Source organism: Arachis ipaensis, chromosome B10 (assembly GCF_059453495.1).
Source record: "Arachis ipaensis isolate K30076 ecotype BB chromosome B10, ASM5945349v1, whole genome shotgun sequence".
Classification (NCBI taxonomy): domain Eukaryota; kingdom Viridiplantae; phylum Streptophyta; class Magnoliopsida; order Fabales; family Fabaceae; genus Arachis; species Arachis ipaensis.
The window spans coordinates 64,434,259-64,453,785 of NC_142435.1; the positions used below are offsets into that span (position 1 = coordinate 64,434,259).

Consider the following 19,527-nt stretch of genomic DNA (forward strand, 5'->3'; position numbering starts at 1 on the left):
TTTAATTTCAAATTTCAAAATCAAATCTTTTTCAAAATTCAAAATCTTTTTTTTATCTTTATCTTAATCTTTTAAAATTTGATTCTCAAAATTTTAATCTTATCTTTCTTAATCCTTTTAAATTTTTATCTTATCTTTCTTTTTAAATTTTAAAACTTACTTATCTTATCTTCTTTTTAAATTTAAAGCTTTTAAATTTTAATTCTCTACTTTCTTTTAAAATTGAATTTCAAAATCAAATCTTTTATTTCCAATTCTTGTATTCTTTTTTAAAAACTTTTCAAAACCTTTTCTTTTCTTTATCTTTTGTTTGAGTCTTGTGTCAATCTTTAAGTTTGGTGTCTTTTTGGTGTTTCTTGGTTTTCCTTTCCTTTGGTTTTTCGAAAATTTCCTCTTATTGTTATTTCTTGGTAATCGATATGTTCTTGTTGATTTCTTCATTTGATTTTAAAAATTTTAAGTTTGATGTCTTCTAGTTGTTTTTCTTTTAGTTTTCGAAAATTAGTCATTTGATCTTAAATTTTAAAGTTTGGTGTCTCTTAGTTGTTTTCCTTTTTCCTTAATAATTGAAAAATACAAAAACTATCTCTTTTATCTTTATTCAAATTTTTTAAATTTTTTACTATTTTTTCTTATCATGATTTGAAAATTTTAAGTTTGGTGTTTTCTTGTTAGTAAAGTTTAAATTTTGAATTTCAAATCTTATCTTCTCAAATCTTCATTAAATCTTTATCTTATCTTTTGTTTATCTTTCTTTAAATCTCAAATATATTATCTAATCTTATTTTAATTTCAAATTTCAAAATTAAATCTTTTCAAATTTCAAAATTTTTTTAAAACTTTATCTTATCTTTCTTTTTAAATTTCAAAACTTACTTATCTTGTCTTCTTTTTAATTTTAAACTTTTAAACTTCAAATACTTTTCAAATCTTACCTTTCTTTGTTTGACTCTTTCTTTCAACTTTTAAATTTCAAAATCCTCCTTTCAACTTTCTCTTTTTAATTTCAAAAATCAAATCTGTTATCTTGTTTTCAAATCTTGTTAATCAGTTAGTTACTCGTTTTATCTTTTATTTTCCTTTCTCTTTCTTCTTTTTCAAAAGCCTCCTAACTACTTTCTCTTTCTTCTTTTTCGAAAATTTCATCTCTATTTTCGAAAATATCTCCTCTTTTCTCTCTATTGATTTTTGAAAACTATCCTTATTAAAGGACATCTTCTTTTCTTTTCCTCTTGACCTATCTCTCTAATGAAGAACCTCTATACTCTCACATAGAGAATCCTTTCTTCTTTTCTTCTTGTGTTCTTTCTTTTTGTTTATGAGAAAGAATAGGGATAAAGAATATCTCTTTGATCTTGACCCAGAATCTGAGAGGACTCTAAGGAGGCGTTTACAACAAGTTAGAGCATAACACTCTGGAGGAAACCTCACAGAGCTTTTTGAACAAGAAGCAGAGAATACAGACATGGCAGCCAACCCTAATGACAGAGGAGATGCAAGGAAGGTCCTAGGTTACTTTACTACACCCACTTCTGAGCATAGCATCTCTATACCTGCCATCGGTGCAAATAATTTTGAGCTGAAGCCTCAACTAGTCACTTTGGTTCAATAGCACTACTAGTTTCATAGACTTCCACAGGAAGATCCCAATAGATTCATCTTTGATTTTATACAGATCTGTGATACTGTCAAGACAAATGCAGAAGATCCAGAGATTTACAAGCTTATGCTTTTCCCTTTTGCTGTAAGGGACAGAGCTAGAGTATGGTTGGATTCTCAGCCTAAGGAAAGTCTAGACTCTTGGGAGAAGGTGGTCAATGAAGTTTTGACCAAGTTCTTTCCACCTCAGAAGCTGAGCAAGCTTAGGGTGGAAGTTCAACCTTCAGACAGAAAGAGGGTGAATCCCTCTATGAAGCATGGGAGAGATACAAGCAACTGATCAAAAGGTGCCCTTCTAACATGATTTCAGATTGGACCATGCTAGATATCCTCTATGATGGCCTTTCTGAATTGCCCAAGATGGCGTTGGACCACTCTGCTGGTGGATCACTCCACCTGAAGAAAATGCCTGAAGAGGCACAGGAACTCATTGAACTGGTTGCCAACAACCAATTCATGTACACTTTTGAGAGAAACCCTGTGAACAATAGGGTGGCTCAGAAGAAAAGAGTCTTGGATGTTGACACTCTGAATGCCATGTTGGCTCATAACAAGATCTTGACCCAACAGGTCAACATGATCTCTCAGCATTTGACTAGATTACAAGATGCAGCTGGCAGCACTAAAAAACCCTCCTATGAAAGAGATGCCTATGATCCATATCAACCCATGATGGATGAGGTTAACTATTTGGGAAATCCCTCAGAAAATCCCAATAATGAGCCTTATGGAAACACCTACAACTCATCATGGAAGAATCATCCCAACTTTTCATGGAAGGATCAACAGAAGCCTCAACAAGGCTTCAAAAATAATCAAGGTGAAAGGAACCAGAATAGGCTCAATAACAGATCATTCCCACCTTCTCAGCGACAGATGGAGACATCTAAGTAGAGCCTCTCTGACTTAGCTACTATAGTCTCTGATCTCTCTAAGACCACTCAAACTTTCATGACTGAAACAAGATCTTCCATTAGGAATCTGGATATATAGATTGGTCATTTGAGTAAAAGGATCCCTGAGATCCCTATTAATACTCTTCCAAGTAATACTGAAGTAAACCCAAGAAAAGAGTACAAGGCCCTCACCGTAGCAGCTGAGACTAAATCTAAAGAGGAAGTGCTAGCGTTGAACGCCAGCCAGGGAGTAGATGCTAGGCATTCAATGCCCAAGAAGGAGTAAGTTGTGGCGTTGAACACCACAATGGGAGTAGATGGACGTTCAACGCCCACTAAGACACCCTTGTTGAAGAACTAAAAGAAATCAGCATGCATGAGGAAACCATAGGGGTTCCCTTGAATACCTTGTTGCAGATTATAGACTTTGAAAAATACTTCTCCTCTGATAAGGAAGAGGAAACTAGGGAAGAGCAAGTTTCTCGGTACTTAGGAATTATGATTGATTAGTGGATATTTTATACGCTTTTTGCCATTATTTTCATATAGTTTTTAATATGTTTTGTTTATGTTTTATTGAGTTTTCATAGGCTTTAGTGCAAAATTCACATTTTTGGATTTTAATTTGAGTTTGTGTGTTTTTATGCAATTTCAGGTATTTTCTGGTTGAAATTGAGGAACTGGAGCAAAAGTCTGATTCAGAGGCAGAGAAAGCACTGCAGATGCTGTCCGAATCTGACCTCCTTGCACTCGAAAGAGCTTTTTTGGAGCTACAGAAGTCCAAATGGAGCATTCTTAATGGCTATGGAGAGCTAACATACAGAGATTTCTATCAGTGTATAATAGTTCATACTTTACTTCAGAATTGAAGGCCCAAAACTGACGTCCAACGCCAGCCTCTTACCCTATTCTGGCATCTAGCGCCCAAAGGAGAAGAGACCAGTGTCCAACGCCCATAAAGGACCCCTAGCCAGGGTTCAACGCCCTAGAGGCCTCCTAGCACGTGGATCTCATCAAAGCCTAGCCCAAACACTCACCAAGTGGGCCTTGGAAGTGGATTTTGGCACTAAAAGACTATTTTACCCTTTTTTATGTAATCCTTAGTCATTAGATTAGTATATATAGAACAAGGATCACCCTTGTTAAGGACCTTTAGACACTTTACACGTTTTTCATATTGTATTCTTTATCAGTATGAGTTTCTAAACCTCCTAGGTTGAAGGGAGGAGCTCTGCTGAGTTTTATAGATTAATAAAAGTATTACTGTTTCGTTTCAATCTGTGTTTGATTCTCTATTCTAAAATGTATCTTCGTTCTTCATCATTATGAATGCATTGAATTGGAATAAGGTTATCTCATTCTACATGGGTTCAGAGTGCGTCTTTCATTGGACAATGATGAACCACTAGCTTGATTATACATCTCTTAGACGGCTAATCCACGACTTCGTTGGGGACTTCTCGAGACATCAGTTCAGCCAAGGCATGAGGAGATTAGGGTCTTTGTGGTAGAGGCTAGAACCCAAAGGCACAACATTCTCTGATCCGGAAGATTCGACCTTGTCTGTGGCATTTTGAGTAGGATCATTAAGGAGAATGGACTGCAGGAGCTTCACCCTCAATCAAAATGGATCCACACTAAATCTAGGGTTCAAATCTGGAGGAGCATTGGTGACCTCTCAACCGGCGTTGATCATATACAGCCTACCATAGAAGATATTATTCAGAGTTGAAGAAGACAGTAAAACCAAAGTTATCCAGAAGAACAAAGCATCTCCAAGCCTTCACCATCTTCTTATCATTGTAAAAATATCAACCTAGTTAAGTTCTCTTTATTTCCTTTTATGCGTTTAAACAACATACCTACATCTCCTATTCAACTGACTAGGATCTACAAGATAACCATAGCTTGCTTCAGACCACAATCCTCGTGGGATCGACCCTGAATTGCTCAGGTGTTACTTGGACGACCCAGTGTACTTGCTGGTTCAGTTGTACGAAGTGTGGGAATTCGTACGGCTACCAAGTTTTTGGTGCCGTTGCCGCTGATTGTTCGAGTTTGGACATCTGACGGATTATCCTGTTGCTTAGATTAGGTAAATTTCCTTTTCTTTACAGGTTTAGTTTTATTTTGTCTGAGTCTTTTATTTTCTTTTAAAAAAAAATTTTCAAAATTCAAATTTTAATTTCAAAAATTTAAAATTTAAATTTCAAATTTCAAATTTTAAATTCAAATCTTTTCTAATCTTTTATCTTATCTTGTTTTCAAATCTTTCTTAATTAGTTAGTTGTTTTCTCTCTCCTATTTTCGAAAATTCTCTTCTATCTTTCTCTTCTATTTTCGTATTGCATTAATAAATAAAATAAAAATAAAAAAAATTTAATTCTTATTTATCTTTTTACTTCTAATTTTCGAATTCTTCTTTTCTCTTATTGGAATTCTTCTTCTCTCCTCTCTATCTTCATTCTTCTTTCCTTTCTTCTTTATATCTCACAAGGAGTCCTCTGTTCTTGAACATAGAACTCCCATTCTCCTTCTTTCTTGGTTTCTTTTTCTGTTTTATGACCAGGAACATGAATAAAGAGCCTCTCTTTAATCTTGATCCTAAACCTGAGAGGACTTTAAGGAGAATCTTACAACAAGTTAAAGCATAACACTCCAGAAGAAACCTCTCAGAAATTTTCAAACAAGAGGCAGAGAACATGGCAGCCGAACCTAATCATGAAGGAGAGGCAAGAAAGGTTCTTGGTGACTACACCATACCTACCTCTGACTTTTATGGCAGAAGCATCTCTGTACCTGCCATTGGAGCTAACAACTTTGAGCTTAAGCCCCAGTTAGTCTCTCTTCTACAACAGAATTGGAAGTTCCATAGACTTCCACTTGAAGATCCACATCAATTCCTGTCAGAATTCTTGCAAATCTGTGACACTGTTAAGACCAATGGAGTGGATCCTGAGGTCTACAGACTTATGCTCTTTCCGTTTGCTGTTAGAGACAGAGCTAAAATATGGTTGGATTCTCAACCTAAATAGAACCTAGACTCTTGGGAGAAGTTGGTCAATGCTTTCTTTGCCAAATTCTTTCCTCCTTAAAGGATGAGCAAAATCAGAGTGGAAGTTCCAACCATCAAACAAAAAGAAGGTGAATCCCTCTATGAAGCTTGGAAAAGATACAAGCAACTGATCAGGAGATGTCCTCCTGACATGCTCTCAGAATGGTCTATCCTAGGAATTTTCTATGATGGTCTGTTTGAGATGTCCAAAATATCATTGGACAGCTCTGCAGGTAGAGCACTGCACTTGAAGAAAATGACTGCAGAAGCTAGAGAACTCATTGATATGGTTGCAAACAACCAATTCATGTACACCTCTGAGATAAATCCTATGAACAATGGGGTCTCTCAGAAGAAAGGAGTTCTTGAAATTGACACTCTGAATGCCATTTGTTCAGAATAAGATCTTGACCCAGTAGGTCAATATGATCTCTTAGCATTTGACTGGAATGCATGCTGCAGCTGGCAACACTCAGGAAACTTCCTCTGAAGTGGAAGCTTATGATCCTGATCAACCTACCATGGAAGAGGTGAATTATATGGGAGAACCCTATGGAAATACCTACAATCCTTTATGGAGGAATCATCCTAACCTTTCATGGAAGGATCAACAGAAGCCTTAGCAAGGCTTCAATAACAATCAAGGTGGAAAGAACCAAAATGGGTTCAACAACAGGCCACCACTCCCATTTTCTCAAGGGAGTATAGAGACTCCTAAGCAAAGCCTTTCTGACTTAGCCTTGCTAGTCTCCAGCCTCTCTAAGACCACTCATAGTTTTATAACTGAAACAAGATCCTCCATTAGAAATTTGGAGATACAAGTTGGTCAGTTGAGCAAGAGGATCCCTGAGACCCATCCTGACACTCTTCCTAGTAACACTGAAGTGAACCCAAGAGAAGAGTGCAAGGCCATCACCACTGAGGCTGAGGCCGAATCTGGAGAGACTGGGAAGGCATTGAATGCCAGTGAGGAAGATCTCACTGGGCGTTCAACGCCTAAAATGGCTAAGAGCCTGGCGCTGAACACCAGTGAGGAAGCCCTCACAGGGCGTTCAATGCCCAAATAGGCAGGGAAGCTAGCGTTGAACGCCAGCAAGGACAGCCCTGTTGGGCGCTCAACGCCCAACTTAGTAAGGAACCTAGCGTTTAATGCCAGTGAAGGGGTGCATGATGGGCATTCAATGCCCAAAGAGCCACTAGAGCTGGCCTTGAACACCAGTGATGGCACACCTCCCAAATGTTCAATACCCACTCAAAAAACCCCTATCCAAGAACTAAAGGAAGCCAAGGCTATTTGGATGAGGATGAGGATGAGGAAACTTGGGAAGAGCAAGTTGCTCGGTACCTAGGAGCTCTCATGAAGTTGAATACCAAGCTATTTGGTACAAAGCCTTTGGAGGAAGAACCTCCGGTGCTTTCTGGTACAGAGAGAGATCTTTCTTGGTTTAGAATTAAGAATCAATGCGTTTGTAGTATAGCCCAAACCAATCATGAACTCTCAAGATCAAATATTAAAATTCAAATCAAAACAAATAACCGAGAGTAATAAAACCTCGAGTCGTTCTCCTTAGGAATACAAATGAAATGTTTTCTCTTTCGGTTGTGAGGAAAATGGGTTTTCAAGCAAGAAATGAAAGATTAAAAGAAATAAGGAATGCTCAAAATTGTACTTTATGCAAGTGAAGAGGGAATGAGATCAAAAATAGTGAAAATGCTGTAAATGCACTGAAAGAGCCTTGACTTGAGAATGAGAATCCAATGAATCCTATCATTGCCATAACCACAACTATGGTAATTATGATGAGTCAATCTCGCCTAGTCAACCCCAACCATCGAGGAGTAAGTCAACCAAGCATAATTGACCTTAATCCATAAGTTCTAACCAACTTACCAAACTAGTTGATAAAAGGCTAGTATCAATAGAAACAAGAGTCAACTAACTACCCAAGAATTACCACTAAATGTCGGACATTATGACTCTAGTATCCTAGGAACTCAAACCACAAGCCAAGGTGGGAAAATCTACTCAAAATCTAGAGTTGGCATTTTCACAAACACCTTGTCTGCATAAAAGTAAAGCATGAGAAATTGTAAAGGAAATTAGAAAAAACAATACCCCACTATCAACAAAACCAAACATAAACAAGCAATCAAACATAAGGAGAGCATGAAACATAAAATTCATTAATCAAAACTTCAAGAAACACAAAATTGCAATATAAACAAAGTAACTTAAACCAAGGAAATGAAAATGCTTTAATTGAGAGGAATTAAAGAGTACTTTCAATTAGAGATGCAAAATCCAAGAGAAAAGCTTCTATAAAATGTTACAATGGAAATGAAAATTAAACCCTAAGAGAGCAAAGCTACACTACTCCTACTCCTACTCCTATGGAAGCTTCCAAATACTAAGAAAAACTAAACTAAAACCTAATGTCTTCAAATGTGTTGATATCCCCTTTATATAGCCTTCCATCCTTCCAAAATAGCCCAAAAGGCCTCAGAAAATGCAAGTCACGTGTTTCATTAATGAAATCACATTTTGGGACCTGTGTGGATGCAAGTCTGTGCGCACGCACACTTCGCTGTGTGTGCTTTTCCTTGTTTTCTTCATGTTTTCTCCCTTGCACATGCTTTCTTCCACTTTTATCCTTCCATTCTTGCCTTCAAGGCCTGAAATCACTCACAAACCATATCATGGCATCGAATGGCACAAAGGTGGGATTAAATTGCTCTATTAAAGCACAAAATTGCATGTTTTCACATTTAAGATCAAATTAGGGATTAAACACAAAAATATGCTATTTTGGCGCTTAAGTGTGAGTTCATGTGCTAGAATCCATCCAAATTGAGTCAAAATATACCATCAAATATGGATTCATCAACTCTCCTACACTTAAACAATAGCATGTCCTCATGCTAAACTGACAAGGATAATGGTCAAAAAGGGGGTAATCAACTTATTAAATGCAACTACATATATGCATGCAAGTATGCAAATACTATATATCTATCTATCTATGGTATCTATATGAAATTGGTGAAAACAAACAATCAAATTCCCAAGCAAGTATAGACAAGTAGGGCCAAGCAAGGAAATGATCCAATGCAATCAAAAAATCTAAAGAGTTGATTCCACTCATCAGAGTAAAGCAACTTGCAAGAATACATGATAAGGAGTATGGAAACATAGAGTTGAGTAATTGAACCCTCACTAGGTGTGTATACACTCTAATCACTCGGTGTTTAGGGTTTCAATCACTCAAGTTTCCTCTAATCATGCTTTCAAGGAATTGCTTTTCATCTAACAATCAATACAAGTGATGCATGAATGTAATTATCATCAGGACTTTATATGGTTATAATGGGGTTAGGGTTAAGGTGAGATAGATATGGCTAAGCGGACTAAAATCATTGAATCCTTGATTAGTTTAAGTATCCACATCAACCTATATCAATCAAATCAAAACAAAATGCAATGCTAACCTTCCAACAATTCTTATTCATTAACATTCATGTATGTTTTTCTCACAACACGTCACATATGCAATTCTTTATTCATTTCTTTTTACCTTAGGGTGACTTTGCGCCCTTTTATGGTAAAGGGATTTTTTTTTTTAAAGAGAGAATTGCATATTGTTAAGTAGTTCATACATGAATGTTCCCATTCTCCAAAGTTTTCAATGAGATACCCAAATTAAACAATTCCATTTACTACCAATGCTTCCCAAAATTCCCCCACACTTAAATGAGATACACTCCCTCAACCTAAGCTAATCAAGGATGCAATCCAAGGTCATTCATGATTTTCCGCTTAAGGTTGTGATGTGCTAATATTAAGAACAATGGGGTAAATAAGGCTCAAAAGGGGTTAACAATAGTAGATGCAAGGGTAAGGTTATATGGGTAAAGTAAGCTTTTATCAAAGATGGCCTCAATCATGCTCAATGCAATTCAATACATCAACCAATGGAAATAAAGAATTAAGCAAAACTAAGATTACAATCATAAAAGAGATATATCACACAATGAACAGAGTTAGTGGTTAAAATGTGTAACCACTCAATGTAGCTCGAAAACTCACAAGGTATTTGTTCTTTACACTTCTATGTTCCAAAAGAAATCATTCAAGCAAGTTTAAAAATAGTTTTCTCAATCAACTCAATAACATGCCCTTGAAATAAAATTTCTTGGTAAATTTATAATTTTTCACCAAAATTATTTCCTATATGTATGTATGATGTGATGGATGCAAAATTTTTCAAAATTTCCTAGTTCTTTTCCTAATTTTCAACAAGCAAAAAGTAACATGAATAATTAGGATCAAGATAACTAGGCATAAGCTATTCACATCATCCAATCACAATCCATATCTATACTATGTACCAAGCAATATAAAGATGCAATATATATATACCAAAACTAGAAATGTAATACTAAAGATAACTAAAGGCAACTAATATATACCAAAAGTACTAAACAGCAGTGCATAAGTCAAAGTACTATAAATATCCACAAAAAGCATAATAAAAACTCAAAATAAACTAAATAGAAGTGTTCAGGAGAGAATATTTACACCCAAAAATAGAAGATCCTCCCCCACACTTAAGTCATGCACTGTCCTCAGTGCTAAAGTAATGAATCTGGGGAAGTCATCTGTGAGAAGGTGATGGGTGATGATGATGACGGTGATATACAATTAGCTCTCGGGATGTCACTAGGACGGTCTCAGCTCTCGGCTGCTCAAGCGTCGGGTTAGGTGTATCAACTACCATCTCTACTCTCGGCTCAAGTTCAGTGATAAACCCCAATTTTGTGTTTTATATTGTGTAGAATTTGGGGGGTTTTGTCAATATTTCTCATACTTATTCGCGAGAAATGTATGATTTTGTGTTCGCTTCCTAATATTGCTCCATGATGAAAAATATGCTTGTTTTGCTTTAAAATTGCCATATTTTAATCATCTTCTATTTCCATTCGATGCCGTGATGTATTTGTTGAGTGATTTCAGGAATTATAGGGTAGAAATAGCCTAGAAGAGAGAAAGAAAGCATGCACAAAAGGGAGGAACATGAAGATTTGAATTTTGGGAAAAGCAGCATTGGCGCGCACGCGCACTCCACGCGCAAGCGTGGATGAGGATGGTTGGAAGCGGCGCGCAAGGATGGATGCATCTGCGCGGATCAGAAGATTCTTATCGACGCGCACACGCACATGGCGCGCACGCGTGGATCACAAAGGCAATCGGCGCACACGCACGCATGGCGCGCACGTGCGGGAAGCTGCAAGTGACCTCATTAAAGGAAATCGTGCCTGGCAATTTCTGAGGCTCATCAGGCCCAAATTCAAGCTGTATCTGCATGGAAAAGACCCAAGGATGCTAGGGGAAAGGGGGGATCAATCATTTGACACTAAGACACATTTTTAGCTAATTTTTGGTTCTTTGTTCTTCTAGAGAGAGAAACCCTTGTTCCTCTCTAGATCTAATTTTAATTTGATCTTCCCTTGTTGAATTGTGAATTGGATCTTGTTAGTTACTAGTTTTAATTGTTCAATTTGAATTCCTTAGTATAATTTTGTTTAGATCTTGTGTTAGTTTTATGAATTCTTGTCAATTGTCATTTTATACCCATTTCATGAATGTTGTGAATCTTGATTTGTTGATGTTACATTGATAATTTCTATGATTAATTGTGTTGTTTGGATGATTGTATGTTGACGATTGTTGGTGGGTACTTGTTGATTTCAATTTAATTGCTATTTGGAACATGTCTTTTGTTAATACTTACCATGTGTTTGATGAATTGTTTACTTTGATTATGGAGTAGTTCTCTTCACTCTTGGCCTAGGCTAAGGGAATTGGGTAAACTTGAGTCATTGGGTCTAATGGATTTGATGATTTGGGAGCCCTTAGTGGTCAATTTGATAACCATTGACGCTAACCTTCTATTAAGTCAATTAGTAGTGAGGTTAGAACTTATGGATTGATGTTGACCAAACCATTTGACGTACTTCAAGTATAGAAGTAGACTTAATGAGTTTGGTTCCTCATAATTTTCAAGATATGGTTATTGGACAAGGATGGTGACCCCAATTCCTATGCCTAGCCAAGAGTTGCTTTTATTATTCACATTTGAAAACTCAATTTCTTGATTACTTGTCTTAGTATTAGTCATTTGCTTAGTTTAGAATGGAATTATATTGGATGTTACTTGTTAATTTGGAATTACTCATATTTTGCTTAGTTATTTGAATTAGTTTATTGCAATTTAAGATTACTTGCTTGTTAAGATTCCCATTTATTTTTGTGCTCATGACTCACAACCCCGGATTTCTATCCAATGTTGAAGCATATTTTGCCTATTTCTTGTGAGACGACTCGAGGTTTGAATACTTCAGTTATTTCTATTGAGGTTGAACTTGTGACAACCAAATCCCTCTCTAAATTTGATACCCAAGGCTTGTTGTTGGTAGAGCTATACTTGCAACACGATTTTATTGAGAAGAAGGAAGACAAAAATAGAATACAACTCAGGGAATAGATAAAATCACAGAAAGAAGAAGGATATAATCAAACAATTCAATTACGAGCCAATCAGATAAACAAATGCCAATCAGGGAAAAACATGTGTAAACAGTAGAATGTTCCATAGAGAATCCATTTTCCCAAAATCAAGCAACCTAAGTGACAAATCAATGAGTAAATAACAGTTGGAAGCATAGATGGGACTTAGGTGCATGATGTATGTAAATTGAATGGAGGGAAATTGATTATCGCCATTGTGCCTTAAAGGTTGAAAAATTTTGTTAAAATTGGCACAATGGGAACAAATCAGATTCAGAGTGAAAGCCTATGCATATTCATGTTTAGAAGATAGGAAATCACCACATATACACAATCTGTTGTCCAAAGCAATGCTCGAGTGAAAAACAAGGTTGCGTTGCTCAAAAACTTAAAGGAACAAGTTATTATGTACATGACTTTGATGTTAAACACACATGAATAAGCAGTTATTCAATTCATCAAATAGACATTATATGTACTACTGCAAAGAGGGCACCAAACAAATTTCCAAAGGTAATTTTGAATGTTAATTTGGTGCTAAAGCAAAATGGCAGGGCAGTTAGTACGTGAAGCATTAAATTAGCAGGCTATGCACTTTAAAGGTACCAAATAGAATGGTTAAAGTTGTAAAAATTCAATCCAAGTTGGTTTTGAGAACAATTCCAGTAAAGAAGTGCATAGCTGGCCAACTGATTAGTAAAGGATGATATGCACCACAATTTGACATCAAACAAGACAATATGAGCACACAGGTAAAGGCAAGTTCAGTATGATGTTCATATAGGAATAGTGGTAAGTGTATCCAGAAACTCAGTCTTAACCATCATCCCTAAACTGCACATATATGAATTAAAAATGTGTAATGGAAGGGAAATTAAAAACCTATGTTGATCAGACATGGAAATTGAATCAAAAATTTCATTTAAGAAATTTGTCAAGCATAACAGGTGCAACAATTCTGAGCAGCAATCACAGTTTCAATATATATTGCAGTAAGTGTTCAAGCAAGAACAGCAACATCATCCAAACCAGAAAACAAACCAAAAAGACTTAGCCAGCATCACATACATTCAATCAAGGACACAAAAGTCATCTATCCTAATACCACCTAGTAACTAGAACGGAATCAAAAAGCGGTAAAGACGGAAGTAGTAAAGAGAATCCAGCAGAAAAGAAGTGGAACAGGGGGAAGGAAAACTGCGCTCAAACCTGCAATGCTTGAGAGAGAAGAGGATGAAGGCAGGTGAGGGCGAGGTGGAGAGGGTTGCAGTGGCACAGGGGTCTGCCGCTGCTAGTTGCTGCTTGGTGCTGGAGAGGCACGGCCTAGGGCTGCGATGGCGAAGAGTACTGAGACAGGGAAAAAAGAGAGAAGGGGAAATGTGGGAGAGAGAGAGAAGAAAAAAAGAGAATGAGAGAGTGGGAGAGAGTGTGGCGGCGATGGCAGGGCGGTGGTTGGTCTCAGGGTGGAGGGAGAAGAGGGGGTTGGCTGAGTGTGTGTGTTCAGAGGAAAGAGAGGAAGGGTTTGGGGTAAGGTAAGGAAATGAAGCGCAAGCCCCTGATCTTTTCGAATTAACGTTTGAAAAGGGACCTGTGCGGATGCACAAGGTCGTGTCCAGACGCACACAGGGAGAATGAGGAAGGCATGCACGCGCACAGAAGAGTGCGGGGGCTACGAGCAGGAGGTGAAACGCAACCTGTGTGGGCGCACAAAGGGTGTGCGGACGCACAGAAGAGGGAAAAGGTTTGGTTGCATACGCACAGCTTGTGCGTGAGCTCCAGGGGGTGTTGTTCAAGCTGTGCGGGCGCACAGAGGGTGTGCGATCGCACAAGGGTTTTTTTTTTTGAACCGTGCGGCCGCACGCATGGTGTGCGGTCGCATAGAAGGGAAAAGAAGGAAGTGTGCACACGCACAAGCCGTGCGCGTGCTGCGAGCAGAGGGAGCTTTTGGGGTCGTGCGTGCGCATATTGCTGTGCGGACGCACAGGGATGGGAAAACAGGGAATCTGTGCGAACACACAGGTTTCTGTTCCTGCAATAAAAATTTTGGCTCTAAGGCTCCAAAATTGACATCTTAAACATGTTTTCAAGCCCCAAAAATATCATAAAACTCCCAAAAACACCTTATTTTACTAAAACTACTCAACAAACATCAAAATAAAATAACCAACCAAGCAAACTAACCAATTATTCATGAAACAAAAGCTAAAAGAGAGAAGGTTAGAAGGATATTACCATGGTGGGGTGTCTCCCACCTAGCACTTTGGTTTATAGTCCTAAGTTGGACTTAGTGAGGAGATCCTTGTTAGGGCGGCTTATGCTTCCACTCCTCCTTGAATCTCCAACCAAGTTTGATATTGATTTGACCTCCAGGGTCCTAATTGGGTTGCATCAAACTCTTAAGAGACTTCAAGCTAGCATCTAGGATCCTCAAGTATTGACTCTTAAAATTAATTCCCGGATCCCATACTTGAGTTCCTCTATCACCATTAACATACTTGTGTACCCCATGAAATCCGCTAAATTGACTCTTGCACCAAAATTGAACATCAAATGCTACATTGGCTCCATGAATGAGCTTTCCATTCCCTTGCCAATCAACATTCTTCTCTGCACCATCCACTACTCCAAGAAGGTTCCAAAGTTGATCATCCATTTCCAAAACAGCATATTGATGTGGGCCTAAGAAGCTTGTTAGAGAAGTCTTCACTTCTTGGGAAATAGAATCTTCCTTAACCTCTTTTGAATCTTCTTCACCATCACTCAAGTCAAAGATCGGAGGTTGTATGAAATTCACATCAACATCTCTTTCCAAATCTAATGGTAGAGGTTCATGAAGGTCATAGAAGGAATTACACAAGTTGGACAAAAAATCTTGAATGATGGAATCCTCTTGATCAATTCCTACCAATTCTTCAATTATCTCCTTTTGCACTTCATGTTGGGACTTGGTGTCTTCTTCTTGATTTTGCAATTTTTTGCTCACTCCACTCTTTTCACTTGGTTTTGCACCTTCGTCCACTCGAATTTCTTGCTTGTGGCATGAACACAGTGAAGTTAAATGATCCAAAGCTTTGGCTAAGGTGGACATGACTTGCTCTTGCTTCTTTCGGAACTCTTGTTGTTCTTGAATGAGCATGAAAAGTACTTTTTGTGCGGCTTGATCCATATGTGACGATGAAAGTTGACAATCAAACTCATGAGGGTAAGGGTTTTGTATGTAGTGAGGTGATGGTGTATGAGATTGGTGACTATAAAGGTAAGTGTTTGGGTTCCATTGGGGTGCATTGTGGTGATAGTGTGAAAAAGTCATTAAGAAAATATAAATAAAAATCTACTAACAAAAACAAGCAAGCAACCAAAAAAAAAGAGCAATTTACACTATTAACATATTCACAACAACCAAAAGATATAACATCGTTTGCATTCCCCGGCAATGGCGCCAAATTTGGTACAGAAAGAGATCTTGCTTGGTTTAGAATTAAGAATCAATGCGTTAGTAGTATAGTCCAAACCAATCATGAACTCTCAAGATCAAATGTTAAAATTCAAATCAAAACAAATAACCGAGAGTAATGAAACCTCGGGTCGTTCTCCCTAGGAATGCAAATGAAATGTTTTCTCTTTCGGTTGTGAGGAAAAGGGGTTTTCAAGCAAGAAATGAAAGATTAAGAGAACTTAAGCAATAAAAGAACTAAGGAATGCTCAAAATTGTACTCTATGCAAGTAAAGAGGGAATGAGATCAAAACTAGTGAAAATGCTGTAAATGCATTGAAAGAGCCTTGACTTGAGAATGAGAATCCAATGAATTCTATCATCACCATAACCACAACTATGGTAATTATGATGAGTCAATCTCGCCTAGTCAACCCCAACCATCGAGGAGTAAGTCAAGCAAGCATAATTGACCTTAGTCCATAAGTACTAACCAACTTACCAAACGAGTTGATAAAAGGCTAGTGTCAATGGAAACAAGAGTCAACTAACTACCCAAGAATTACCACTAAATGTCAGACATTATGACTAGTATCCTAGGAACTCAAACCACAAGCCATGGTAGGAAAATCTACTCAAAATCTAGAGTTGGCATTTTCACAAACACCTTGTGTGCATAAAAGTAAAGCATGAGAAATTGTAAAGGAAATTAGAAAAAACTATACCCCAATATCAACAAAACCAAACATAAACAAGCAATCAAACATAAAGAGAGCATGAAACATAAAATTCATTAATCAAAACTTCAAGAAACACAAAATTGCAATATAAACAAAGTAACTTGAACCAAGGAAATGAAAATGCTTTAATTGAGAGGAATTAAATAGTACTTACAATTAGAGATGCAAAATCCAAGAGAAAAACTTCTATAAAATGCTACAATGGAAATGAAAATTAAACCCTAAGAGAGCAAAGCTACACTACTCCTACTCCTACTCCTACTCCTATGGAAGCTTCCAAATACTAAGAAAAACTAAACTAAAACCTAATGCCTTCAAATGTGTTGATATCCCTTTTATATAGCCTTCCATTTCAGCCTTCCATCCTTCCAAAATGACCTAAAATGCCTCAGAAAATGCAAGTCACGTGTTTCATTAATGAAATCACATTTTGGGACCTGTGCGGACGCACAGATGTATGCGTCTGCACACGCAACTAAAAATCGACCTATGCGTACACTCACATGGAAATTCTTGTCTGTGCGCGCGCACGCAAGTCTGTGCGCACGACACTTTGGTGTGTTTGCTTTTCCTTGTTTTCTTCATGTTTTCTTCCTTGCACATACTTTCTTCTACTTTTATCCTTCCATTCTTGCCTTCAAGGCCTGAAATCACTCGCAAACTATATCACGGCATCGAATGGCACAAAGGTCGGATTAAATTGCTCTATTAAAGCACAAAATTGCATGTTTTCACATTTAAGATCAAATTAGGGATCAAACACAAAAGTATGCTATTTTGGCGCTTAAGTATGAGTTCATGTGCTAGAATCCATCTAAATTGAGTCAAAATATACCAGCAAATAAGGACTTATCACTTTCCAAAGAACTCAATGCTTTGGTTAAGCAGAAACTGCCTCAGAAGCTTCCGAATCCCGGACGCTTCCTAATTCCTTGCACTATAGCCACCAGAACTTTGAGAAGGCTCTGTGTGACCTAGGGTCAAGTATAAACCTCATGTCACTCTCTGTAATGGAGAAGCTGGGCATCTTTGAGGTACAAGCTACAAACATCTCACTTGGGATGGCAGACAAATCAATGAAGAAAGCAAATAGCTTAGTAGAGGATGTATTGATGAAGGTTGAAGACCTTTACATCCCTGCAATCTTCATTATCCTAGATACTGGGGAAGAAGAGGATGAATCCATCATCCTTGGAAAACCTTTCCTAGTCACTGCCAATGCTATCATTAATGTAGTAAAGGGAGAACTGCTTTTGCAACTAGGGGTGGAACACATCTTGTTCAAGATGCCTTACCCCAACTCTCCCTCTGAGAACAGAGAGAAAACTATGCAACAGTTAGTGTTCCAACCATGTCTTTCAGTGCAAAACTGTACTAAGTCCCCAAATATCAATTCTAAGTTTGGTGTTAGGTAGCCATTAACAAGCACTAAAAACAAAGGTACTAGGAAGAAAGTACCTAAAGGCTGGAGGGACAATAAAGTCCCCACTAAAGGCCTCTCACCTGGCATGAGAGTTGTCTTTACCAAGAAGCCAATGACACCACATACAATGAGCCGTGTCTTGTCTCTAGAGCATATGGAGTTCATTCATGAGAAGAGAGGAAGAAAGTTCACTATAAGGGGCGAAGTTCTTAGCCGATATCAATCTCCCTAAGGAGCTAACTGTCAAGCTAATGGCGTTAAAGAAGCTCTTGTTCGGAGGCAACCCAATCTTATTTAGTAATTTCTATTTCTTTTAATTCCTTAAGTTTATTTTCTTTAAGTTATATTTTTAGGTTCATAATCATGTGCAGCAGTCGGAACAGAGACGGAAAGGTTCAGCAATGAAAACAGAACACTCTGGATGGAGTGTCTTGAGGGTGTTGAACACCAGCCACGGAGCACTAGCTGAGCATTCAACGCCCAAATCGGTAGACTTGTTGGTGTTGAACGCCAGCCAGGGAGCACTGGCTGGGCGTTCAACACCCCAATTGGCAGCACAGCTGGCGTTGAACGCCAGCAAAAGCATAGTGCTGGGTGTTCAACACCCAAGAAGAAGGACATGGAATCTGAACTCCCTAGTCTCTCAGGATCAGTAGGTCCCACAGCATCTTTACCTACCCCACTTCCTCACTAGTCCAATCACATCCATATCACTTCCCTAAAACCGTCTAACTCCCTGATGACTTGCATTATCCACCTCTTTCTCTTATCTAAAAGAGCCACAGAAATAGTTCAATCTCATTCAATTAATGCAATTTCGTGAACTAAATGATGAATTCTATGGTACATTGCTTTGAAATGAGTTTTGTTTGAATTTCAGGTGAAAAGAGCAACAAAAGAAGAAGGAAACAAGAAGAAGAAGCTGGGGGTGGCACGCCAGTTAGCAAGTCCAGAGAACAAAGTGAAAGAAATTCAATGGATGTGGCACGCCAGCTGAGGGCGTGGCACGCCAGTTATCAAATCCAGAGAAGAAGTCCATGAAGCTTTCAATGGGTGTGGCACACCAAGGCCAGAGAGATGAAGCACAATGGGCGTGGCACGCCAAGGCCAGGCGTGGCACGCCAGCTGTAAACTCCAGGGAAGGGACAATGAGCTTTAGTATGGGCGTGGCACGCTAGCTATAATTTTCAAAGACGCATCCTTGAAAACCCACAAGGGGCGTGGCATGCCAGGCTGGGCGTGGCATGCCAACTGCATCATCTACAAGGGGAGTGCCACTTGAGATCGAAGGCGTGGCACGCCAAGGCATTTGAAGAGAAGAGCATGAAGGAAGCACCAACAAGGGCGTGCCACTTGAGACTTGAGGCGTGGCACGCCAAGTCAAATAATGGATGGGCACGCCAACCTTATGGAACCCAATACAATAATGGACGTGCCACTAGAGCTCGAAGGCATGGCACACCAACCTTGTTCATACCCTGGGTGTGCCACTTGGGCTCGAAGACGTGACATGCCAGTTCATTGGTCCAGAAAGGATGTAGCCCCCACAATGGGTATGCCACTTGGGACTTTTGGCGTGGCACACCAAGGCAACATGAATAGGGATGTGCCACTTGATGACTAGGGCGTGGCACTTGACTGCTAGGCGTGGCACGCCAAGTGTATTTTGTAGAGGAGAAGGCTAAAGAGTTTATAGAGGGCGTGGCACGCCAATTCTAGGCGTGCCACGCTAGTTCAACATTCCAGAGGAATATGA

General features: G+C 38.5%; 2 non-coding genes across 2 annotated transcripts; both read right to left on the bottom strand.

The window, feature by feature from the left end:
• Window positions 1–1,858: 1,858 nt before the first annotated feature.
• LOC148580310 (small nucleolar RNA R71) lies at window positions 1,859–1,966 on the bottom strand. The gene has a single exon (XR_015899692.1). It is a non-coding gene; the product is annotated as a small nucleolar RNA R71 (small nucleolar RNA).
• A 3,693-nt stretch (window positions 1,967–5,659) lies between these two features.
• On the bottom strand, window positions 5,660–5,768 carry LOC148580311 (small nucleolar RNA R71). The gene has a single exon (XR_015895699.1). It is a non-coding gene; the product is annotated as a small nucleolar RNA R71 (small nucleolar RNA).
• Between the last annotated feature and the right edge of the window lie 13,759 nt (window positions 5,769–19,527).